The 27,840-nt window shown below is 39.6% G+C and overlaps 1 protein-coding gene across 1 annotated transcript in view; it reads left to right on the top strand.

The window, feature by feature from the left end:
* Positions 1-21,036: 21,036 nt before the first annotated feature.
* The window catches only part of stag1a (STAG1 cohesin complex component a), a 77,592-nt gene continuing 70,788 nt past the window's right edge, over positions 21,037-27,840 (top strand). The window contains exon 1 of the mRNA XM_057859328.1: positions 21,037-21,261. The gene's annotated coding sequence lies outside the window, so the exon portion shown is untranslated. The remainder of the gene's footprint in view (positions 21,262-27,840) is intronic.

Raw genomic sequence — 27,840 nt, 5'->3', positions numbered from 1 at the left:
TTAATAAAATTTGTAAAATTTTCAATCAAAAAATAAACTAGTAGCCCTATTCTGTCCTCAATGTGTGTGAGTACACAAATTGACAGACAGCGAACATAAGTTCCAAAAAGAAATCAGACGGTGGTGGCAAAGTTGCATGGGCTTTACTGAAGTCATCTCTTTTTGACAGGAGCACGTTTCTTGTATTTTTGTAAAACTGAAAATAACATGGCAATGTGTCAATAACTTGCATAAATCACAAAATAACATAAAATGTACACACACGTGTCCATTTGAGCAGTAGCACTAGCCAATTAGCTCACAAGCATCTAACAATGTAACTGCATTTCACCATATATGTGAACAAATTCAAATACACATCATCAATAACTATCTAATGCTCATGAATATAAACAAAGGAGGAATATGACTCACAAGTGATGCATGTATTAGACACAAACAGTGTGATGGGGCTATGAGAACTGCCACTGAATACTGGATGCAGACGTTAGCTGGTCTGAATAGCACTGTCTATTAGTGTGAGTTCGCGTCGACATATAATAACGTCAGAAAAGCGCGCCGAAACCCAAATAATCAGCTGCACTGAATCGCCAGCAGAGGGCGACATTACGCCAGATAATATATGCAAGTCACACCCAAGCGCCAGCAGAGGGCGGAAAAACTCCATAAAACACAATTAACAAGTTGGCCTTTCACAGTACAGTGGTACCTCTACATACGAAGTTAATCCGTTCCAGGACCTTGTTTGTAAGTCGAAATGGTCGTATGTCGAGTAGGATTTTCCCATAGGAATACATTATAATTCCATTAATTCGTTCCACAGCCCAAAAACCTTCACTAAATCCTTAAAAAATACTGCTGGTACTATTACAAATGACAATTACACATAGCAAAACAAATAAATTATAAATCAAAATCGGAATAATAATAATAATAATAATTCCTGTATTAATGTAACGAATCGGGTTCTAATGTGGCGGACGTTTTTTGATGACCCTGAACGCACCGCGGGGCTTACGTGCCAGGGACAGACCGGTGAGCTTGAGTTTCACTTTCACTTTGAATGTTTTCGAGAGAACACCGTCAATTGCCGCAGACAGAAGGTGTTTTTGTTTTGAATAAGTTGTGAAATAAATGATAAAAACGTGGCGAAGTTGGCGATTTCTCTGGAGATGTTACCACAATAAGAATTGTCAGCTTAACTTATAAAGACTGGCGAACGATGGTCGGAGGAGGACCGTGGAGATGTATTGTTGAGCCATTTCACGGATGCCCACCCTACGCTCATATTTTTCTGTCATTTGCATCTTCATTTAGAAGGTAAGAGTCAACTTTTTCCTTGTTTCACCACCTGTACCAACCTTTTCTGAAACCAGTGTTGATTTGTAACACAAGAAAATCCGCCGTGCATTCGTCTGCGATGCTGCCATTGTCGTCGTATTTCGAGCATGTCGTCGGATGTAGAAACAAATGGCGAGTCAAATTTTACGTCGGATGTCGAAAAGTTCGTGTTTCAAAGCGATCGTATGTAGAGGTACCACTGTACTGACATTTAAATCTGTCTGAGCGGGTCTAGTGCGTTAATTGCGTCAAATATTTTAACGTGATTAATTTAAAAAATTAATTAACGCCCGTTAACGCGATAATTTTGACAGCCCTATATATATATATATATATATATATATATATATATATATATATATATATATATATATATATATATATAGATTAACTAACTCGAAGAACCAAAAACCAGTTCTTTTCATAGTGGTTTACCATCCCCCTGGTACTACCCTACTCACAGTTTTTGTTAGATTTCTTTGACTTTTTATCCAGTATTTTGCTAAGCTGGGATAGAATTATAATTGTAGGGGATTTTAATATACAGTACATGTTGATGATGACGGCGACTCTCTTGGTAAGGCTTTTAATGACCTACTAGATGGGACTGGCTTCATTCAAAATGTAAATAAACCAACTCATAGTCACAAGCACACCCTGGACCTAATTTTAACCTACGGTACGGAGATTAGTGATCTTAGTGTCCATCCCCACAACCCTGTGCTGTCTGATCATTTTCTAATTACATTCAGTTTGTGCTCCAAGATAATCCGTCACTAGCGACCAGAACTCAGATGAAAAGGACATTATGTGACCGCTCTGTTTCAGAGTATAAACAGATAATCCAGCCAATATTTGCCTCCATGTCATCTGATTATGAAGGAAAAATGTCCGGCCCTGCTGTTAATGACGAGTTTGTTGATAGTTTTACGTTTACTCTTCGTGCTACACTCGATATTGTCGCTCCCCCCAAATTAAAGTTTGTCAAGCCGAGACGAGCCTCTCCCTGGTATAATGCTGAAACACGCTCTCTTAAACGATCGGCACGTAAATTAGAAAGACTTTGGCGCCGTTCCAACACAGAGCACACTCTCTCTGCCTGGAAACACAGTTTAGTGACCTATAAAGAGGCCTTGCGTACGACTAAAACCAGATATTACTCATCCTTAATAGATGAAAACAAAAATAATCCTAGGTTTCTGTTCAGCACTGTAGCAAGGCTGACAAACAGTCACAGCTCAATAGAACCTTATATCCCAACCACCCTTAGCTGTGATGACTTCCTAAAATTTTTTAACAATAAAATCGCAACTATTAGAAATAAAATAAATGAATTACTTCCAACTATCAGGTCTGATACAGTGCAGACAAAAAATTCAGAATCTCCTATAAACCCCTCTAAAATATTAAATAACTTTACCACTGTAGACCAAATTGATGTAATTTCAATTATAATGTCCTCCAAACCATCAACGTGCCTCCTAGACCCGATCCCAACCAAACTTTTTAAAGAGCCCCTGCCTCTAACTATTGATATTATCATAAATATAATAAATACCTAATTAGTTACTGGCCACGTGCTGCAGTCCTTTAAATATGCAGTTATTAAACCGCTTTTGAAAAAACCCACTCTTGATCCTGATATTTTGGCCAATTATAGACTTATCTCTAATTTACCATTTCTCTCCAAAGTCCTTGAAAGAGTGGTAATCAAACAGCTCTGTCAGCACCTACAGGACAATAGTTTATTTGAGCATTTCCAGTCTGGCTTTCGAGCTCATCATAGCACTGAAACTGCATTAGTCAAAGTAACTAATGACTTGTTACTAGCCGCTGACGTTGGATTAGTCTCGATCCTGGTTCTGTTGGACCTGAGTGCAGCCTTTGACACAATCGACCATAATATCTTATTGCAGAGATTAGAATGTGACATAGGCATTAGAGGAGCAGCCCTCTGCTGGCTTAAATCATATTTATCTAATAGGTACCAGTTTGTCAATGTAAACCAGCAATCATCACCGTACTCTAGGGTTAGTTATGGTGTGCCGCAAGGATCGGTCCTCGGGCCCATCTTGTTTACGCTGTATATGCTTCCTCTAGGTAATATCATTAGAAAAACATAACATTAACTTTCATTGTTACGCTGACGACACACAACTGTATTTATCAATTAAACTTGAGCAGATCAGGCAAGTGGACAAACTAAGCACCTGCGTCCGAGATATAAATACCTGGATGAGCACTAACTATCTTCTACTTAACCCTGAAAAGACAAAAGTCCTTATAATAGGCCCGAAAAGTGTGAGAGACTCTTTAGCTGACCAGATAGTCACTCTGGACAATGTAAGTGTAGCCTCCAGCACCACAGTTAAAAACCTAGGAGTTTTATTCGACCCTGACTTATCGTTTAAAGCTCACATTAAAAAAACTTGCAGAACGGCCTTCTTTCACCTGCACAACATAGCCAAAATTAGAAACATTTTATCTAAAAGCGATGCAGAAAAATTAATTCACACGTTCGTTACATCGAGATTGGATTACTGTAACTCCCTACTTGCTGCTTGTCGTAAAAGTTCTCTAAAAGGTCTTCAGCTTGTCCAAAACGCAGCAGCAAGACTTCTAACAGGAACCAATAGAAGAGAGCACATCACCCCTGTGCTCCAGGCCCTTCACTGGCTTCCAGTCAAGTTTAGAATTAAATTTAAAATACTCCTTCTTACATTTAAGACCGTTAATGGGTTAGGGCCATCTTACCTCACCGATGCTCTGGTTCCATACCACCCCAACAGAACACTCCGCTCTCAGAATGCAGGTCTACTGGTAGTTCCCAGGGTTTCTAAAAGTACTGTCGGCGCTAGAGCCTTTAGCCACCAAGCCCCTGTTTTATGGAATCAGCTTCCAGCTAATATTAAAGAAGCTGAGACAGTCTGCACATTTAAGATTAGATTAAAAACGTTCCTATTCGACAAAGCTTATGGTCAGGCTAGTTGAAGTCGGAGTAGACTCAAAGTTTAGTCTAAGCTGCACTAGAAGCTATAAAGCTGGAGGAAGTACAGCCACTGAGTTCTATCTCCTTTTTCTCACTCTAGCTACCACTTATCTTACTTTATTTCTATTTTACAATGTTGATATCTAGTTGCTTAGTCCCTTCATTACTAGTCACCCGGTGTCCCCTTTGCCCCCTCCCCTCTGGGGAGGGGCTATTTTTCAGCTGCAGCCTCCTGACTGTCCGGACCCCAAGCTGGATGGACCTCCTTGTGGCTACCCCCGTCTCATCTGGCTAGATGGACCCCTTCTTGTTCCTTTACTCCACTGCATCTTTACGGACTGTAACTTCGCCTGCTAATTCCGATTAGTCTATCCGTCCTGGGAGTGGATCTCTCCTGACTGTGGTACTCCCCAAGATTTCTCATTTTTCTCCCGAAGACTGGAGTTTTTGGAGTTTTTCCTTGCCGACGTGGAGGGTCTAAGGATGGGGGATACCCAGGACTTGAATTTATTTATTCATCCTTGTTGCTTCATTTGCTGTTTCTGATTGTGTATCATATTGCCTTTGCAAAGCTCTTTGAGACAACATTGTTGTGATCAAGGGCTATACAAATAAAACTGAATTGAATTGAATTGAATTGAAAGACAAGATGATAAAAGTCAGATAATAATTTTTTTCCTCTATCTTAATTAAAAAAAAAAAAAAACATCAGTGTCAGGATATGCAGTTAGTGTGGACCCAAATGCAGGGAAAGGGAGGAGAGACAGATGAACAATGCAAAAATAGTTTAATTAAAGCAAACAAAAAACAAAGTGCAAAACAAAGGCTGTGATGATCCAAAGAAAGTACGGAGGCAAACAAAACTTACTAACAAAAGACTGGGTATCAAAAACTTACTGAGGAATACAAGGGCTTGGACGGCGAAAACTGGAGAACAAACGCTGACGAGCACACGGGGATTGACAATGACGCAACAAGGAGTGAAAAGAAACTGGGAGCTTATATACACACACAGAGACAAGGGGTAATGAGAAAACGAGGAACGGATGGGTGACAAAGAAGGATGCAGATTGGTGGATACACTAGGAGCAGGTACAACAGGTGAGATCAATGGGCAATCACATGAACTCACCAGGAGGGAACCAACACAAAACCTAACATTACCCCCCCCCCCTCCAAGGGACAGATCCCAGACGTCCCGAAGAGGAAAAAAAAAAAAGTCCCACACATTGTGAGAGCAGAGGGCTGCCCGGAGGAGGGAGCAACACCAGCCCATCAGGGCTAGTCAGGTGGTCGTCCAGGACGCCAGATGTGGGCCGACCGCAAGGGCCGATCGGGAGGGTGTCCAGGGCGCCAGACATGGGGCGAGTGCACGGGTCGATCAGGCGGGCGTTTTGGGCGTCAGACGTGGGGCGCCCGTACGGGTCGATGGGGCGGACGTCCGGAACGAGGGCGACTGGCTTGGTCGTCCATGCCGCCCAGCCGAGGCAGGAGGCGAGGAGCAGGAGCATCAATGTCATCGTCAGGCGGACCAGGCACGGCGGAGGAGTCGTCGTCGTCGGGCGGACCAGGCACGGAGTCGTAGCCGTGCGGACAAGGCACGGAGTCGGAGTTGTCGTCCCGCGGCCCAGGCACGGATTAGGCGTCGTTGTCGTGGGGACCAGGCAGGGCGTCGGAGTCGTCGTCGCGTGGGCCTGGCTCGGAGTCGGCGTCGCGCAGGCCAGGCACGGAGTCAGCGTCGCGCGGACCAGGCACGGAGTCTGCGTCGGAGTCGTCGTGCGGACCAGGAATGGAGTCGGAGTCGTCGTGTGGACCAGGAATGGAGTCGGAGTCGTCCGGGAGTCGGGGAGTTGGCGCGGGCACTTGACTGCGGGGGAGTCGGCGCGGGCACTGGAACAGAGGCTAGGCGGCAAGGCGCCGGGACGGGCACCTCGGGCAGCCTTGATGTCTGTACAGTCACCTCGGGAAGCCGGGACGTCGGTGCGGGAGGCCGGGACGTTGGCATGGGAGCCACGGGAAGCCGCGGAGTCGGGACAGGCGCACGCTGTCGTCGTTGACGACCACGCCAAGGTTTCTGGCGAGTGCCTTCAGGTGGCAGGGGCGGCAGAACACCACCAACCTCAGCCTCATTCGGCCGCAATGAACCTGGGCGACCCCGCAGACCACCACGAGGGGTCCCCGATAGATGGCCCAACAGGATCCCAGGTATGAGTCTTTGGCTCGGATCTCCGAACGGGACACAGAGAGCGGAGGGTGGAAAGAAAAATAGCTAGGGGAAACAGCGGACGTGAAATCAAAATCTGGGTCTGAGTCCGAATCTGAGTCCAAAAATATGTGGCGAGGGAACACAAAATCGGCGGTACGGGTGGACAGCTGTTGTCGAGCACGCCAGTGCTGGATTTTTCCCGCTGGGTCCACTAGTGGTTGCGTCATTTTGTCAGGATACGCGGGTAGTGTGGACCCAAATGCAGGGAAAGGGAGGCGAGACAGATGAACAATACAAAATTGGTTCAATTAAAGCAAACAAAAAACAAACTGCAAAACAAAGACTGTGATGATCCAAAGAAAGTACAGAGGCAAACAAAACTGTTACTAACAAAAGACTGGGTATCAAAAACTTACTGAGGAACACAAGGGCTTGGACGGCGAAAACTGTGGAGAACAAACGCTCACGAGCACACGGGCATTGACAATGACGTAAAAAGGAGTGGAAGGAAACTGGGAGCTTATATACACTCAGTGACAAGGGGTAATGAGACAATGAGGAACAGATGGGTGACACAGAAGGATGCAGGTTGGCGGATACACTAGGAGCATGCAGAACAGGTGAAATCAATGGGCAATCACAGGAACACACTAGGAGGGAACCAACACAAAACCCAACGAGAATGTTTGATGTTTTTTACTCTTTTCTTTTATATTCAAATAATGTTACTGAATTAAAAATAAAAATGGAAAAAAAGATATTTATACTTAAAAACTGAAAGTGGATAAGGAAAAGATATTTTAAAATCCATTTTACTTGCTTGTTCCTCCCTTTTATCTATTTAATTAAAACATTGTAAATAAGAAAAAAATGATAACAATGAAAATTAAACTATTTGCTCTTTAGACACTTGAAAGAAAGGATTTGGAAAAATGTATCGTCAACAAAGATGAACAACAATGACTACTATGAAAAAAGTTTCATTTTATGATAATGGATTAATTGTCGGTTAGTTGATAAATTGCAGTAACCCTAATTGGAAAAAGGAAACCATAACAACTATGTAGCCCGCAACTGCGATGACTCGGACACCCCTGCTGTAGGTTTTGTTGCTCATGATATTGATCTTAATATTACGAGAAAAATGTAACAAGTTTAAAAGTGGACAGGAAAAAAAGTCTTCTTCTCGACAAACTCAAAGTCTGAGCACAACCACAATTTTCCTCCCTGACTTAATTGGTCGATTCCACCTTTGGGGAGCTCTGCCTTCCCATTCCACTTCCGACATTAAACGCGACGGTGATGGCCAGCGACAATAAAAGACCCGAGACCTCCTTCCTCGGGAGGAAGATTCATCTTCCGTTGCCATGGCGACAGTAGAGAAGGCAATTGTAACGGCTATTCAGGGTGCGCTACTAAAAAATTACACTGACACTTTTGCGGCCAACTTTTGTGCGCATGTGTGTACCAGTCAGATGCTACTTCAGGAAGAGTAGATGAATAACTCTTGGCTGCCACTGACTGCAATAGACGTCCAATCCATTTGAAGTGCAAGGATTTAAAGCAACCCCTGGTAACCTTTCAATTTTGGTCGATTTTAGCGACGCTGGTGGACAAAAACAGTAGTGTTTTGCCTTAAGTAAGACTGCGTCTCGCATGAGCACATGCAGCACACACCCGCACAGTGTCGTAAAATCATGAGTCAATCAAAAAGCAATCTCCAGGTTGCCTGCAGATTGATTAAACATCATTTGTGTTTCCAGCGGCTGTGTGACGGATGAATAGTAATAAGGTAATGAATCCAGTTGTGGCTAAACATTAGCCTGACGGTTAGCAACTGTGTGGCTAACGCCCCCACCCTACCCTAACTCGTCAGCGCTGAGTAATACAATAGTAAATAACATGATTAATACATGAGCTGATAAGTCGACTCATCACAAAAATAATCCTTTGTGTCAGCCTTAATTTCAGTTGGCCCAACATGGACCAATTTTCCCCCTTGCATATAAAAACTTTTGGCCTTAGGAGCCACGCCGGAGCCGAGCAGTGAACCGTGACTCCCCCGTCTGACTCCTTCGTCACTGGTTTACGAGGGCAGAACCGAAGCTGAACAAACATTTCAAGCAGAATCACGCTGAAGCCTCGCGTCACCGTTTCTAAATGGAGAGGGAGGTTATGCTCCACTAGGCACCATTATGTATTGTAAAATCCAGTGAAAGGAGAAAGAAAGAGAAGAAAAGGCAGTGGCGCCTCCAGAAATTTTTCATAGGGGTGGCCAGATGGGGCCACTTAAAATCTTGGGGTGGCCAAAACTAAAAGCCATAATTTCAGGTTTTCATTATACTATTGCAGTAAAAAGGTCAGGGAAAAACTATGAGAAAGACTTAAGGATACGGCTACTGATATATTTTGGTGTATTGTGTAATATTTGATGTTACTAATGATTTAATGTGCATAGTTCATAAACTGTCCAGTCAACATTTTGAGTTCCACAACAATTCTGTTTTATTGTGTTATGTATATATTAGGCATAAGGTGTACATTTAACTAGGGCTGTCAAATGATTAAAATTTTTAATCGAGTTAATCACAGCTTAAAAATTAATTAATCGTAATTAATCGCAATTCAAACCATCTCTAAAATATGCCATATAATTTTTTGTAAATTATTGTTGGAATGGAAAGATAAGACAAGACGGATGTATACATTCAACATACTGTACATAAGTACTGTATTTGTTTATTATAACTGTAAATCCACAAGCTGGCATTAACATTATTAACATTCTTTCTGTGAAAAGGCTCCATGGATAGACAGAGTTGTAATTCTTCAAGGATAAACGTGAGTTTGTATATTGTGACTAATTATTGCCATCTAGTGTATTTGTAGAGCTTTCAGTAAATGATACTGTAGCGACTTAACTGTTCTGCCCAAATGCATGATGGGAAGTAGTGCAACTATGACTGTGTGTGGTGGCTGCAAATGCTATATCTTCTCTGCGTTGGGTACACTACAGGGTGTTAAGAAAAAGATCAACTCCTGTCGTTCTTTCCCACAACGCTTCCCACAATATTTATAGTTGCTGTGGGAGAGATGACAAAGCTTTTGCCAATTAAAAGCACGGCCCCAATGAATGCTTGTATCTACTCCATTCTGCCTCTTTTCTCTGTATATAAGTAAAACGGCGACATTGTAGGCTGTTTGCGGCAATGCGTGAATGGGTCGTACCGCGAACGCGTTATTGCGATAAATATTTTCACGTGATTCATTTTTTAAAAATTAATTACCGCTTGGTAACGTGGTAAATTTGACAGCCCTACATTTAACAAAACAAAATAAATGCATTCATTTGGGATGAAATGCATAACTGATGCTACAACAATCTAACGATATACTGGCAAGCGGGGTGGCCAGTGGGGTGGCCAACCAATTTACAGGGGTGGCCGTGGCCACCCCTGGCCACCCCCTGGTGGTGCCACTGCTTATATCTTTATTATTTAAAAAAAAGTAAATGTTTACATTAACTTCAATTTTAATATACATCTTATATTCTTAAGTAGTTAAAATTGAGATTTGGCATTTAGTATGTGAGGAAATGAGAGAAAATAAAAATTAGGAGATGGAGGTTGGGGTTATTGCTGTGTTTGTTAACTTTTATTTTGCAAATCATTGAAAAAATACAATTTTGAATCAAAATCAGTTTTTATGTGCTATAGAAATAACTGTGCCAAAACAGTTTTCTTTGCATTTCAGTAGTATTAGGAGGTTTGACCCCCCTCCCCCAAAATGAAAACAAATAAATAAACAAAATTTCTGGCTCCGTGGCGACCTTCACGCCGGAGAGTTCCGGCGTGCTTGTTCTCCAGTGCGGCTCATGTGCCCCCAGGCCTACTTTGTCCCCGAATGAGCTGAACAGAGATGTTTATCTTCGCTGTTATCGACTTTGGGAGTGAGGAGCTGTGATTATGGCGTATAAAAAACTGATGCTTACGTTGCCGTGGTTACAGCCTTGGCATAAAGCACAGCGGAATGGAAGGGCCTGTGTTATTCACATAAGGCTGCACGTGTGAGGGTCAAAGAAGGACTTTTTTTTTTTTGAAATAATTTTGACGGATTGCTTATGTAACTGCACTGCATTTTTGTGCTTAAAAAAAAGTCTGAATGCAGAGTCACATTCACGCCCTCACAATGAGTTCCAACACACGTCGAAGAGTTTATACTAAAATACTGCAATGCTGATGTTTTTGCCGGACCATTCAAATGTGTGTGTATGCACTGGTGTCTGTTGGAACCAAATGTACACGCACCTGCACCATTTAATGAGCTCCGACGTAAAAGCTGTGTCAAACATTCCGCCTAAACAAAGATAATTATGTTGAAGAAAGTCCGATACAATAAGATAAACTATTAAGATATGAATCATTACGGTACTATGTGATAAGATATGAAATACAATCTGATATGTTCAGTTACAGTACAAAATGATACGAAGAAATGCGATATGTTACAGTACATTTAAGTGTAATGTAAGATATGATGCCTGAAAAACAAAAAGTGACTCAGAACCAACAGTGATCTGGAAATACCACAAAATCAACAAGAAGTGACATTAAATAAAAAGAAAGTGACCCAGAAATACTCCAAATTCAACAGGAAGTCACAAACAGGGGTTTAACAACCATCAAAAGAAAGCACGATTTCTCCAGAAATTGCATTTTTTTGTGAAAGATTGATATGTTATGCAGGACAGTACAGTGATCCCTCGCTACTTCGCGCTTCAAACTTCGCGCCCTCAGTCCATCGAGGATTTTTGCTGTTCCATTCAGATCAAGTAGGCTACGTTCATACTACAGGTCTTAATGCACGAATCCGATTTTTTCGTGTTTTTCCGACTCGAGTGAGGAATTAACTTGACGGTCTGAACGTGACAAGTCACATAGAACTTGACCATTTCCAATCCGATCTGGGTCACTTTCGTATGTGGTCCAAATCCGATCTGGGCCATATTTTTCCAGATTGTCGCGGCGGTCTGTACTGTCCAGTCTCTCAAATCGGAATTCATGCAGCAATTCCGTCATCAAAAATCGAGAGAGACGCTACGGTAGCGGTGCAGCTGTGCATTATTTGCGCCTAGCTTGCCTTGAACACGGCTTTTTAGGAAGGGTCGGACTTGACAACAGTCATCAAAAAATAAAAATGGGTTGAGGATAAACCTGAGAATGATCGGTTTTCTGTCTGCTCCATATAAGCAATATTTCAACATTGCTTACACGGCTGAGAGTCGAGGCAAACTGCCCGTATGTGTGTGTGACATGCACGGACAGTGCGTGCATGCTATCGATCCATATACTTTGAATATAAACCTAAACTGGGATTATTTATGTCTGTTATTTGTGTCCTCTTTTTAAAAAGCAAAATATGATATGCCTGGAATGAAGGATGATAGCCAGCATGTGTGGTCATTTGTTTTGATGCTTCTGCGCATGCGGATCGTCTTGCTCAGCGCTTGTCGGACTGTGAATTAGTGCGCATGCGTAATACATGAATGTTCTCAATGGACAAAGGCAGTCTGAACGGACAGATATGACAAAAAAACAGATTTGTGCATTAAGACTTGCCTGGTACACCAGACTCACCGCTGTTCCAGCTATTGAGTCTGGCCACCATTCAGCGGATACAATTTCCAGGGCGGAGCAAGCCACAGAAAACAGACAGCGGAGTGGACCAATCAGCGACGGGCAGACGTGACGTTAGTAAAACGACGAGGGCAGGACGAGGGACTTGCACGCGAAAGGAAACATACGAGGAGAGCGGAGTTTATTCAACATGGCTAGAGCGAGACAGACTGTTGTCAATGACTCGTGTCGTTGTGTTTTTGGTAATTTAAAACTGATTTTACCGTGGATTGTAACATATTCTCGGCTCTCCTGTTCACCATCTGTGTTGTTGTGGAGACGACTTCCGACGCGCAAGAGTGACGTTGCTCGTTAAGAACACGTCACGCAAATAAACAAATCTGATTTGTTGATTGATTTTGTACCTGCTCGAGAGGCCGCTAATGGACTGGTTCCCAGACTTTTCTCTCAGTGTATGAAAAATACAGGGAGAACAGTCTGGCCGTGCCAGGCAACATTAAGACCTGTAGTATGAACCTAGCCGTAGTCTCTCACTCTCGCTCCTGCTGCTTTTCTTGGTCAGGCAGTGTTGCTTATTAAAGCTAACAGCACATGAGTGACAGACAGTTAAGATTTGATCTTACCAGAGACTCTTGTGAGCCGAAACTTCAAAGCGCCGCATGTGTCAACATCGTTTAACTTGTTAAACAGTTGCTGTGGCAACTCATTGTGTGTAAGTGAGCAGCTTGAGCTAATTTGAGTGGACTCATTAAATGAAGCATGTAATAAAGACAAGCATTTTTCAACTTTTTTTTTTTTTTAATAGATTGGGCGTCTACTTTTTTTCTTGTTTAAAACTAATTCGGTGGGACAGTAACATGTTTAAAACTTACCATAATTGTTACATTTGAAGTGCTTAAAACAATTTGTTTAAATATATTAGGGCTGTCAAAAATATCGCGTTAACGGGCGGTAATTAATTTTTTAAATTAATCACGTTAAAATATTTGACGCAATTAAAGCACATGCCCCGCTCAAACAGATTAAAATGACAGCACAGGGTTATATGCACTTGTTACTTGTGTTTTTTGGAGTTTTGTCGCCCTCTGCTGGCGCTTGGTTGTGACTGATTTTATGAGTTCAGCACCATGAGAATTGTGTAATTATTGACATCAACAATGGCGAGCTACTAGTTTATTTTTTGATTGAAAATTTTACAAATTTTATTGAAACGAAAACATTAAGAGGGTTCTTAATATAAAATTTTTATAACTTGTACTAACATAACTACTTTCTATCCATGGATCGCTTTAACAGAATGTTAATGTTAATGCCATCTTGTTGATTTATTGTTCTAATAAACAAATACAGTACTTATGTACAGTATGTTGAATGTATATCCGTCTTGTGTCTTATCTTTCCATTCCAACAATAATTTACAGAAAAATATGGCATATTTTATAGATAGTTCGAATTGCGATTAATTACGATTAATTAATTTTTAAGCTGTGATTAACTCGAATAAAAATTTTAATCGTCTGACAGCCCTAAAATATATATATATACTTTATATATATGGCGGAAAACACAGACAAGGCTGAAAAAGCAGTTTCTGCTCTTGCACCCCTCTTTAAAATAAACTGCTGCATTTTAAGCCAAAAGAACTGTTGTGTTTGATAGAACAATATGTCTATATGCTGCCATAGCAGTTGCATGACGCATGAAGCCCCCAAACTATTTTTAATTCGTCCGTTTTACCCTGGAGACCCCCGCTTACAGACACCGCGCAACCGCTTTTGTTTCAACCCAGCCATACAAAGAAGGTAAGTAATCATATTTATTATTAGAAATTTCTATCATTTTTAGCTGAAAATCATAAATTGATGTCTAATATTTACTTTGGAAAAAAAAAGACTTTAAAAAATGATTCACTCATATATTTGAAACTTTTAAACAAATTACGTCACAATGAAAAAAATTGTGTCTATTAATAGGTCACGGACGTCTACCTTATAACTGTCGCTTAATTGTATTTTTTTTGTTACTTTCTCATTTTTCTCCATTTTTTTAGATGATAAATAATCGATCCAAACAAAGAAAATTTGAAAAAAACGAAAATCTCCGCCAGTCCTTGATGTCTGCGATTTCTGCATCGCGACTCTTGTTATATTACCGTGTTTCACCCATAACATCCCCAAAAAGTCTGGCTGTGGCCATTCACAGCTGTTCCTTGACACTCGGTGATACATGCTACCAGGGCCGGCCCAGGCCATTTGGGGGCCCTAAGCAAAATAATGCAAAGAGGCCCATATTTTTGGCCCACCATTTCATCGCAGTGTACTGTAAAACCCATACATGCAATCCAAGCCATACGTCCATATTTTGTATATTAATCAGATTTTGTTGCACTGCATACTTCAAACTTCTCACCCCAAATGATTGTCAGTACTTACAGTAGATAGCGCAAAACCTTTTTCTAAAAGAGCAAATAAAGAAGTTAAGGAAGAACTTTTATTTTTTTAAGCTTGTAATCAAGTATCAAAACTCACAAAAGTCAAATAAAGCAAACTTTACTAAACAAAAGAGAATATAAATTAAACAATTGCCAGATTGGGGGCCCCCTAGTGGTCAGGGGCCCTAAGTAGCTGCATAATCTGCGTATAGGCTGGGCCGGCCCAGCACGCTACACTGAGTTTTTGGATTGAAATAAGGTAAGTACGCGATAATATCTCGTTAAAATCATAGCGTCTTTAATTATGTTCTCTCATGCGCTCACCTCCAGTTAGGGTTTTGCTGTTTAAAAAAAAAAAAAATTAAATGCCCTTACTCATGCTCTCACCTCGAGTTAGGGTTTACCCTCTTATTCAAAAATTTTCTTCCACCAGAAAATTGAGATTTTAAACTTTCCAATGAAAAAACTGGGGGATGGGAGTGCACTACTTCGTGGTTTTTCACTTATCGCGGTGGGTTCTGGACCCCAATAACCGCAAAAAACGAGGGATTACTGTGTACTGATAAAACTTCATTGATACAGTAGGTTTTTATGTATATTTTTTTATTTACTTGCCTCTGTGCAACCAGTAAATTAGCTGTTATTACTTTACCTTTGCAGGGCAAGTGACTATTTCAAAACTTATCCCGATGAAGATCTGCCAGAATACTGTACATAATTTCTACATCATTTTAATAAATGAATACAATTATAAAATGTTAATTAAAACAAAATTCAAATCAATAAAAATAAATGCATTCATGCTATGTATGTATATCCCTTGTATTGTTTCAGAAATCTGCCCATATTTTTGCAAGTGGATAAAGTTTGATCTGTGATTTAGCTCAGCCTGAAAATACTAAACCTTTGAAGTATGTCGTTTTCGGGTCAAAGATTGACGCATTTTTAAGTTTGAGTATGTGAAAAGTACTATTGATTTTTGCATACCTAAACTTGAAAACGGTTCAATTTTGACCCAAACACAATGAGAGGGATTAAAGATTCTGAAGTTTTTGTTGTTGTTTTTTTTTTAATTCATTTGCTAATACTGTATTTAACTCTGCCTGCCATTGACAACGATAGATGCCAGATTCATTTAAAGTGAGAGGACTGGCTGTGAATGCTCATTTAGTGCCATTGATGGAGCTAGATGTCCAATCCATTTAGACTTTGAAGGCTGCCAGCCTCTCCCTAGCAAAATAAATTGGATGTCTGGTGCTTTCAGTGGCAGTCATTGATTTAAATGAGTGGTGTTTTTTATTTATTTATTTGAATTAATTAATTTATTTATTCTATAAGGACAGTGCACATTGATGAACATGTATTCGACACATCTAAAAGATATGCCGGATTATAGCAAAAATGCTAATTTACATCTGCAGTCCCTAGGCAGGTAACGGAAAAGAAAGACACAAAAAGACAAAAAAGAACAAGGGGTTACAATAAAACAGCACAGTACAGTAGGTTGCTAAGAATAAAAGTGGTTACAGGACTGGTTTAATTTCAACCACTGCTTGAGGTGTGTTTTGAAGGTTTGTATCGTGGGACACTACCTGATAGCGAGTGGTAAGTTGTTTTACATTTTACTGGCCTTCACAGAGAGAATTTTGACTCAAGGCTGTTTTTCTGAGTGGGACTTCACAGTCCCCTCAGAGGAGGCCCCTTTTTTATTTTGTAAAACCTTGTACATTAGACAAGCCTTTTTTTAATTCTCAAGACTCAATAAATTGAACTTTATAAAAAAAAAAAAAAAAAATGATGCAAACATGGAATGACATTGGTTTTCTGGCAATTACGATTTTTTTTAATAGAGTGATTCTATGTTACAGCATGTATTTACACCTGCCAATTGCCAACATGTAATGCAATATTCAATGATAAAATCACTGAGTGTAGAAATATTCTAGAAGTCCTACGTGTTATGAAAGATTGTATTGTTTAAAATGGTTCAGGTTGACTTTCACTGTATTACATTTTTTTTGTTGCTGACAAAGTTCTGATCCACTCTTGAACCCAATTGCTGGTAATAATGCATAAACAGCTCTTAAAGTATTTATCATTAATATAGTGGATATGAGTACTATTGTGAATAGTTACTTCGTAGCCAATTTAAATTTTGTGCCCTTAAATGTCTTCATGCACCTGTAAAATTTCAAGTTAGTGGCAACTGTGTTCCGTCTAAAAAATCAAAGACAATTTGAATTGACACGCTTGTTATACAATGCAATTAGATATATTATGATGTAGTACAAAAGTACGATAAAATCAGCGAAGCCACAATATTGTAAAATATGATAAGGAAAAGTAAAGATAGAATAATACTGTACGTGTTAGGATACTGTACGGCATGCAATGATAAAACATGATGTTATGATATTATACTACATGATATAATCCAGAAAGATAAAACTCACAATAGTATGTTTCTTCTTGTGATGTGATCAGCACAGTCAGTGTCAAGCTTAGCAGGTGGCTGTGAATTATTAAGGCTTTTCCCAATGTGCCCTTTATTAAGGCCCTACCATATGAACTGTCGATACTGTATATACTGTATCTGTATATTGGTGAGGATGTTTCTGCAATATGGTATAAAATGAGATACAGTTGTGTTCAAAATTAAATGTTGTAGTATTACGTTTATTTTCATGTCAATTATAATCAGATCAAAATATGGATCAAGACTTGTAAAATTGGCCCTTGCATTTGTATATAATCCACTGAAGGCTTTATTTGATCTGTTTATGAATTGGATAAGAAAAATGTCAAATTTGCTACAGCAGTATACGGCAGTGAGAGTTGAATAATTTTGAAGACAGCTGTACAAATTAAGATACTGTTTAATATACAGTACTTTGCAGTATTATACAATGAAATGCCATAATATAATGTTAAGTTACTATGTAATGGACCAAGTTAACATATGCTGACATTTAATATACTGTATATTTATTTTAATCTTAATACGAAAAAGACAATAATTAAAGACAATAGGTTGTGAAGATACATTATAGTGCATAAAGATATGGTGATATACGAGATAAAATATGGTGAGCTAATACAGTGTATGTGAAGATACAGTATCATACAATACAATGTTACAATATGACATTTTAATCGAGAACGGCATGGATATGAAAAGATGATACACTATACTATACAACTCAATGACAGCAAGTTACAGTAAGTTGTAATGCAGTATTGAATGCTACGTACTGCTGATTTATCGTATGTGTTGTAAGAGCAGTTATGAGGAGGCCAAATAACAAAAATATGATTATAAACATAAGAAATACATGAATTTATTTATAATAAGAACAAGGGTGTAGGTTTGCATAGGGACGGTAGGGACATAACACTACCAACTTTTCAGGATTCTTAAATTGTCCCCACCAACTTTCAGGCAACCTTATTGTACTGTATAATGAGTTCAGTAATGTAGGTAATTTAGATGGTCTTTTTTATGCTTTAAAGATAGAATTGATCAGGATAGAATTGACCCTACTATTATTAAGTGATATATCTACATTATTTTCAGACTTACATTTAACCCTTTTCACTTGCTGAATGTGCCGGACCGTTATTATTTTATTTAACCTCATATGCACGTTTGATTCGCTGATGACAGCCCCCCATCACACACACACATACACTTGCACACCCACACAGCCCCGACAAAAATACAACATGTCGACAACACCTCCTCCGACCCCCTTTGAAGAGGAGGGATATTAGGAGTTTTTTTTTTTCCGGCCAGCAGCAGCTACTGTAAGTGATGTGAACATGGGAAACACATCCGTAATTTTGCTATTGAAAGTCCGACCTGCATCAGAGTTAGCATAGCATTAAACTGTGTGAACATGCTAACCTGCAAAACTCAAGTAGGAAGCTGCTTAAAGAGAAATGTCCTGTACGTGTTTTCTGCTGTAGGAAGCTGCTTAAAGAGAAATGTCCTGTATGTGTTTTCTGCTGTTAATGTTACGAGTTTTTTTCAGTTATATTTATTAATTTAGACAGACAATGTTGAGTGGTCTAAAGGCAAGGCAAGGCAAGGCAAATTTATTTATATAGCACAATTCAACACAAGGCAATTCTAAGTGCTTTACATCACATGAAGATCATAAAAATCACATTGAAGACAATCAAAATCGAAAAAATAAAATTATACATAAAAATTGCATTTAATAACAAATAGAATAAAAACAAATAAATAAATAAAATAAATAAAAATAAAATAAAAACTACTACTACTAATAATAATTGAAATCAGCTGGAAGCCAGTGTAGCGATTTCAAAACCGGTGTAATGTGGTTCAGCTTCCTGGTATTTGTGAGGACTGCAGCATTCTGTACTAGCTGCAGCTTCCTGACTGATTTTTTATCAAGACCCGTAAATATACCGTTGCAATAGTCCAATCTGCTGAAAATGAATGCATGCATAAGTTTTTCCATGTCTTGTTGAGTCAGAAGCCCCTTAATTCTGGTTATATTTTTTAGGTGGTAATAAGCAGATTTAGTGACAGACTGGCTATCAAATTTTAGGTCTGAGTCAATAATTACGCCAAGGTTTCTGACTTGATTTGTAGCTGTAAGTGACATTGAGCTAAGTTGCCTGCTTATCTTATGCTTGTCTAAAGACAAATGTTTATTTTTTGCATTCCTGGACAGTTAAGAGATTATTAATAGGTTTGTATTTATTGTGTATGTTGAATTTGCTAATAAAATCCAGAAATTTATTCTAGAAGTTTTCAGAAATGTTTCTTCAGTAGTTTTCGAAAACAAAAGTTTGAATCAAATGGTGTTTCACTTGAACCAATACACATGAAAGTTGGTATAAGTCAAAACAGATTATTTTGCATTGATCATTGTGGGGTGGCGTGGCTCAGTGGTAGAGTAGTTGTCCCCCAACCCAGAGGTTGTGGGTTCGATTCTTCGCCCTGATGAACTCGCCTAAGTATCCTTGAGCAAGATACTGAAGCCCACGTTGCTCCTGGTGCTGTGTCACCAGTAGGTGAATGGCGAGATAGTGTAAAGCGCTTTGAGCGCCTTGAAAGGTGGAAAAGCGCTATATAAGTATAACACCATCATTTGGCCTATCAATTAATTCAGGGGTTTTCAACCCAGTCCTCAAGGCACACTGTGGGTCCTGGTTTTTGTTCCAGCCGATCCAGCAGAGACAGTTGAACCAATGAGGCTTCTGCTAAAACAAGCCACACCTGACTGCAATCAACTGATTGCACTTGTAAAACACCAGATTGGGGAAAAAGTGTTGTCATCTTGTTTGGTAAGAATGAAATCCTGCACCCACAGTGTGCCTTAGTGGAATAGGTTGGGGACCCCTGAATTAATTAGATTCATATTCATGAGAAATGTTGCCTGGACGCCCGTTCACACAATCTGTTTGGGTTTAATAATGTCCCTTCCTAAGCAAAAAGTGTACATGCAGGTTATGCTGTTATATCGTCCCTACCAATGTTGAGACCAAACCTATGCCCTTGAATAAGAAATATATAAGGTAAGAAATTATACAGAAAGAAACTTGGCAATCGAGCGTCTTTACTTTTTTATTTTATTTTTTATTTTATTTTTTTTTATTGAACAATACAAAACATACAAATAACAAATAATACAACACAACTAGTTCACATAGAATATAACCATCTCAACATATTTACATCATAAGACAAAAAAATATATATATAGCAAATAAATAAAAATAATAATACAAGAGGAAATTAATTAAGTACTAAACAATTTTGCATGAGCTTCTATAGTAGAGTTGCATTTATTATTTTGTATCATATTAAGCGATGTGAAATATGATTCAAATTCAACCCAAAAAATCTTAAAGTTCGGATTTACTTTTTGAAATTTAGATTTATGAATATGAAATTTCCCTAGCAATATATAAAGATTTAAATACAGTAAATATTTTTTTTATCTTTGGATTCAAATACAGTAATGATCGCTTTTCCTGTCAAGTCAATGTTTTGTTTAGTTTGACATAAAATATATTTCTGAAAATCTGTCCAAAACTTTACACTAATGGGGCAACCATAAAACAATTGAGTCACGCTTTCAGGTTCAGTCATACAAACTGTACATTTGTTGTCAATTTTCGAGCGTCTTTACTCTTGAGTAAATGACTGAAATTATTACGTCACTATGACGTTTTATTATTCTAAAACTAATAGCGTGACGAAAGTTTTTATTTTCATCAATTAAAATTATTGTATAAATGTTGTTGAACTTGATGACTAGTGCATTGTTAATAATCAAAAACAATTTGAAAGAAAAAGAAAGGTAGAAAAGCGAGTGGGGGGCGAGCGCCTCCGCCACTCGCATGCACGCGTAGAAACGCGTGTGCGCTTGCCTGAGCGGCCGGCTGGCGCGGAGTGTCCGCCAGGGGGCAGGCGCGTCCCGGTGTGAGCCTGCGCCGCTCCCGCTGCACCGCAGAGAGGAAAATACCACCAGATGGCGGTTTAGGATTGCTGCTCTTCTCTACGAGGCAACCTTCCGCTCGCACTGGCCAATTTCTCAATATAAAATAACGCCAAATAATTAAAAGGGGATCGATTCATTGCTGCGAGAGGAGACGCCAAACCCGGGGATGGTCGTTAAAGGTGAGTGCCCGGTGTTTTTGTCGTGTTTTTTGTGAGGCGAGAAAGGGGGTGGGGGAGGAAGACGGCGCACAGATTCAAGATGGTGGACGCGCTGGAAAAAGGGAAGGTTGCTGTGCTGCTGCTAGGTTGTTGGTAGGGAGGGGGGATGGGCGCTATACAAGCGGCTAACGGAGGCCACTGTTGCCTTTCCCTCCTTGTCAGCTATTCTAGCCTAGCGAGCTAACTAGCCTCCCTCCAAAACAAAAAATGTCGCGGGTGGAACTCTCTCGAAGGTGGCTCTCCTCCTCCTCCGCCTGCTCGCCACCATTGTCCACCTGTCGCTGGGGTTGTCAACAAATACTAGCCGCCACGCCGTGTGACTCCTTATGTGTGTTTCAGCTGTTTTTACAACGAACGTGCGCGCCTGGGTTCATTTCCTCGGAGGGAGTTTTCCCTCCATGTGGTGTTTAGTTTATTTTCTGTGCCTTGTTATTGACCGAATGGGTAATAAAGTGCCTCGGAATAACTTAGGTTTTGTTATGAATTAGCGCTGTATACATAGGAAAAACTTGACCTGACAGTCGCTGAAAAGATGACGTTTCTATTTTGCCGCTCAATATAAGCTCTCTCCCTCCTTCCAAGTTTTGTTTCTTATTACTTACTGCTAAAACGCATAATGAGGTACCCGTTGATTCACTTGGTTTTCCCCCAATAGTGCTGGCTTATCTTCCCGCCAAACAGGTTTGTATGTGGGTTTGGATGATCCAGGGAGTCCACCAACCAGTCTTCATGACAGGGGGGTTTGAATCCTGATAACCCGACCTAGACTGACTTATAAGAGGCATTTGTGTTGATAGTAGGTCAGTGTGTGTTTTGATGGTTACATAACTGCTTTGTTTACTGTCTGCATGTGACTTCAGTCAGTTCATCTTGTTGAATAAGGTAACAGATAACATGGGATGTTCAGACATGATTCAGGCAGTAAGCCAAATGATAAAAAATGTGTTACACATACCTGCCCAACAGGAATATAAAGAGATATAAAGCTTTAATCCATTGCCAGCCATTTCTGACATCCAATTCATTTAAACTGGGAGGAGTGGTTAGGAATGCAAATGTTTTAGTGCCATTGACTGCGCTAGACATCCAATTCATTTTTGACTTGTAGGGCGTCCAGGGTCAGTGGCAGCCAATGAGTTAAAATACTGGCTCGGTTTTGTTTGTCTTCAGCAAAAATAGGATTTGAATCATGTGAATGGCAGTAAGTTACGGTAAATGAAAACTGCGTTGTCCCAAACAAGGGTTATTTGGTTAGTGTACCTTTCGGCCATTCGTTTTTCCTTCTAAGTTTTGGAGGGAAAAAAAACTTGCACAAATCCGGTTTTTGTTTATATATGTGTTGACAAAAAACAAGAAATGAATCATCTCCCGTTTCCTGATTTAAAAGTGTTATTTCAATCATGGAAAACGAGCCTTGATCAGTTTTTCCAATGTTAGTTTATTGAACAGAAATCGAAAAACCAAGTACTCCCAATTAGGCATGTGCCGTTATGAGATTTTGACGGTACGATAACCTTGAGGAAAAATACAGCGGTATCACGGTATTGCATTTACAGTTTCAAAATGTGTTATTTTGAGATGTATGGGTAAATAAAAAAAACTTTTTTTCCGGGATTTTTATTTTTTATTTTTTTCCAGAACATATTTGCATATTGGAACATGAATATAATGTTAAATAAACAAAAAAATAACAAATGTGTTAAATAAAATTAAAATCAATGGAACTTATAGACCACCCACAGCCACAGCACATGTTGCTCAAGATTAGAGCAAGAACAAAAATAACTGCTAAAAAAAATTAAAAAGACTTCTAAATAAAATTAAAATATATCCACTGTAACACTTTTTTTGGGGGGGGGGGCAAAAAGCTCAAGTGCAGTTTCGCCATTTTCAGCCACTGTGTCAACTCTGGTCTACATGTCATGCCTTTGTGTTAAAAAGACAGAATTCTTAAGTTATTAAGTTAAAAATGTATAAGTTAAAATGTAAATATTGTTGTGTAAAAGTTTCATCTAAAAAACATTGGGGGTGTGCTTGTGCTTAGAGCAAGATCATCTGTCGCAATTAGCGATCTTTGATGTTATCCCTTTTCATCATTCAAGCTTGTTTCTCAGTGGCCGTGAGATTTACAACCTCGACGAAGGTGCTCTCGCAGCTAAGACTAGGCTAACATTCGACTTGTAAATTTTTAGTTCGTTTGTATTTTGAATTTGAAAGGGAAATGTGTGTTTTGTTTTTGGCAAACTTTTTCATAGTGTTCATGGATATGACTTCCTCACATTCTGCTGTGTTTGTGCTAATGAAGCTACTCACACGTGTAAAAATACTATTGTACAACGTTTTAAAGGCATTTGTTTTGTTTATTTCAGTTACCATGATTTGAGATGTCCATAAATTCAAGAAAAGTACGCCTTGTGTTTGGAGTTTTTCCTTTTTTGGTTCGCTGGCTGTATAGCAGAATAGCGTCACTGACAAACACAGCAACAACCGGAGAGGGAGGGGTCCAAGACACTTCTGGCTGCATTTTCGGGAAATGTATAATAGAGAGTACCGTTCTACGGTATGACGGAAAATTTTAGTAGTTTTGAAACCGTGACGTTTTCATACCACGGTAAACCTTGAAACCGGTAACCGGCACATGCCTACTCCCAACATTTGTATTCCACCAAGTTCGCTTTTAAAATATGCTAGGGCCCGGCAGACTTTCTTCTAATAAATAGACAAGACCCTGCTGCAGCCACATAATATTTATAAGAACAACAACATCGTCTTCCGGGTCATGGCTCATTGCAAAAGGGAACTTGGTGGAAAACAAATACAGTGGTACCTCAACATACGATCGCTTTGGCACGCGATCTTTCTGACATCCGATGTAAAATTGGACTCGCCATTTGTTTCTATATTTGAAAACATGCTCGAAATATGACGATTTATGACAGCGCTGCAGTTTCTTTGTTTTTCTGCAAAACGTACGCTAAGCACTACAGATTTTCTTGTGAGAGAAATCAACATGGGTTCCAACAATGTTAGTGCAGGTGGTGGAAAAGGGTGAGGCTTACCATTGAAATGATGATGGAAATGATAGTATATAAACGTGGTGTCCGTGTCCGTGAACAGGCCCGACAGTACGGCCATACAATTTCTACGATCTTGGCGGTCCTCCTCAGTTCGCCAGTCTTTATAAGTCAAGGTGACAATTATTATTATTATAATTGTACCATCGCCAAATAAATCGCCAGCTTCGTCAGGTTTTAAATCATTTATTTCAGAGCTTGTGCAACACAACATGCCTACTGTCCCCCGCAGCTGACGCCCAACAACAGAACACGAAAAGTGAAAGTAAAAGCTGTAATGCACTCTCTCTCACTGTCGTCAGCCACGCGGTGCGTTCAGGTACACCACGCAAAATACATCCGCCACATAGAACCCGATTTGTTACATCATTATGGGTATTATTATTATGAATATTCTTCTTTTTTTCATAATTGTTTTGCTCTTTATAATTGCTATTTGCAATAATAACAGCAGTATTTATTAAGGATTTAGTGTAGGTTTTCGAGATGTGGAACGAATTAATGGAATTATAATTGGAATTATATTTTCTTATGGTAAAATTCTGCTCGAGATACAACCATTTCGACTTACAAACATGGAACGAATTAACTTCGTATGTAGAGGTACCACTGTGTTGGGCGTTTTTTTTTTTTTTTCCCCCGCCATTTCAGTTCAATAAACTAATATTGGAAAAATGGATCAAGGCTCATTTTCCGTTATTGAATTTCCAATGTTTAATCGGGAAACGGGAGACAATTCAGTTCTCGTTTTATTGTTAACCAAATACAGTAAAAACGAAAAACTGAATTTGGCTCATGTTCCGTTTTTTTGTTTTCCAAAATTAAAAGGAAAAACGAATGGCCGAAAGGTACACAGACCGATACTCCGCCCCAAGGATATTTTCTTCATTTTTCCTGATCCCAAACATGTTTTGAAAGTATTTCCTCACCGGAATAAACGCTTTGGCTGCCATTGGTATTCAAATCCAATCGTCCTTGCCGATAAAATTTACAAAATTTAACTACCACAATGGCTACTCTGAATAATATGCAAGACAATAGGGCAGGCAGAGAATGGGTTAACTTGCATTAACTTCCAAAAAAGTAAACATTTGTCCTTTACGACAATTGCTTCTTCTAGGAAAAATGTCCCTTTTAAATGAAACTTTCCGTTTTATTACATGATACTTAATAAATTCAGTAAAAAAAAACAAAAAAACTTTCAAAGTCACAAAATACAGTGGGGCAAATAAGTATTTAGTCAACCACTAATTGTGCAAGTTCTCCCACTTGAAAATATTAGAGAGGCTGTAATTGCCAACATGGTTAAACCTCAACCATGAGAGACAGAATGTGGGGGAAAAAAACTGAAAATCATATAGTTCGATTTTTAAAGAATTTATTTGCAAACCATGGTGGAAAATAAGTATTTGGTCAATACCAAAAGTTCATCTCAATACTTTGTTATATACCCTTTGTTGGCAATAACGGAGGCCAAACGTTTTCTGTAACTCTTCATAAGCTTTTCACACACTGTTGCTGGTATTTTGGCCCATTCCTCCATGCAGCTCTCCTCTAGAGCAGTGATGTTTTGGGGCTGTCGTTGGGCAACACGGACTTTCAACTCCCTCCGCAGATTTTCTATGGGGTTGAGATCTGGAGACTGGCTAGACCACTCCAGGAGCTTGAAATGCTTCTTACGAAGCCACGCTTTTGTTGCCCTGGCTGTGTATTTGGGATTATTGTGATGCTGAAAGACCTAGCCATGTCTCATCTTCAATGCCCTTGCTGATGGAAGGAGATTTTCACTCAAAATCTCTCGATACATGCCCCCATTCATTCTTTCCTTTACACAGATCAGAAAAACAGCCAAAAAGCATGATGTTTCTACCCCCATGCTTCACAGTCGGTATGGTGTTCTTCGGATGCAATTCAGTATTCTTTCTCCTCCAAACAGGAGAACCTGCGTTTCTGCGAAAAAGTTCTATTTTGGTTTCATCTGACCATAACACATTCTCCCAGTCCTCTTCTGGATCATCCAAATGCTCTCTTGCGAACCGCAGACGGGCCTGGACGTGTACTTTCTTCAGCAGGGGGACACGTCTGGCAGTGCAGGATTTGAGTCCCTGGCGGCGCATTGTCTTACTGATAGTAGCCTTTGTTACTGTGGTCCCAGCTCTCTGTAGGTCATTCACTAGGTCCCCCCGTGTGGTTCTGGGATTTTTGCTCGCCGTTCTTGTTATCATTTTGACGCCACGGGGTGAGATCTTCCATGGAGCCCCAGATCGAGGGAGATTATCAGTGGTCTTGTATGTCTTCCATTTTCTAATAATTGCTCCCACAGTTGATTTCTTTACACCAAGCGTTTTATCTATTGCAGATTCAATCTTCCCAGCCTGGTGCAGGTCTACAATTTTGTCTCTGGTGTCTTTTGACAACTCTTTGGTCTTGGCCATAGTGGAGTTTGGAGTGTGACTGACTGAGATTGTGGACAGGTGTCTTTTATACCGATAATGAGTTAAAACAGGTGCCATTAATACAGGTAACGAGTGGAACCTCGTTAGAAGAAGTTAGACCTTTTTGACAGCCAGAAATCTTGCTTGTTTGTAGGTGAACAAATACTTATTTTCCACTCTAATTTGGAAATTACCGGTAATTCTTTAAAAATCAAACAATGTGATTTTCTGTTTTTTTCCCACATTCTGTCTCTCATGGTTGAGTTTTACCCATGTTGACAATTACAGGCCTCTCTAATCTTTTCAAGAAGGAGAACTTGCACAATTGGTGGTTGACTAAATACTTATTTGCCCCACTGTATAGAGCAACAATAATTCTGTTTTGCTTGAACTTAGACATTGAACTACAGATGTTACGAAAAAACTTCACCAATTTAATTGTCTTTAACTTCCTTCCCCTGAGCAAAATTGACTCTGGTTTCACAGTAGGACTGAAAATTTTGCATTGGCTTCACCACAGCCACTAATGATAAAGGTCCAGGCGTGAGTGGTTGGGGCCAACTTCGGTGCTACTTACTGACAAAAAAGTGTTCCCAGTAATTTATCACCGGTTTAAAACTGTCTGCATCTCGGCATAACTCCAAAATGGAAACCTCTCTTTGTGTTAGAAATTATTGTTGTTATTGGCAACGTCACGGTGTTTTCTTTTATTATGTGACTCCTGTTCTGCAGGCATTGATGAGGTGTGTGTGCTCCTCTCAAGCAATTAGTGGCTCATTGTTAACATCATACTTGCCTCAGAGTTTTTGGATCATCAACATGAAGCAGTATCTTGTGAGTAGAATAGCATAAGGGGATATTCTGAAATTAAGAGTTTTCGGTTATGACGGGCAGTTGTTGTGGCTGGATTTACATTACTGATCTATGGTCATTTCCGATTTAATGAAATTTTAATGTAGATTTCTAGTGACAACAAAGTCTTGGAGTTTGTACTGTTCTGAATTTTGACGCTAATACTTTTAGTTTTACAG

The sequence above is a fragment of the Corythoichthys intestinalis genome, chromosome 15, assembly GCF_030265065.1.
Source record: "Corythoichthys intestinalis isolate RoL2023-P3 chromosome 15, ASM3026506v1, whole genome shotgun sequence".
In the NCBI taxonomy this organism is placed as follows: domain Eukaryota; kingdom Metazoa; phylum Chordata; class Actinopteri; order Syngnathiformes; family Syngnathidae; genus Corythoichthys; species Corythoichthys intestinalis.
Note: the sequence above shows the minus strand (reverse complement) of the source record. Positions and strands in the feature narration are given on the sequence as shown.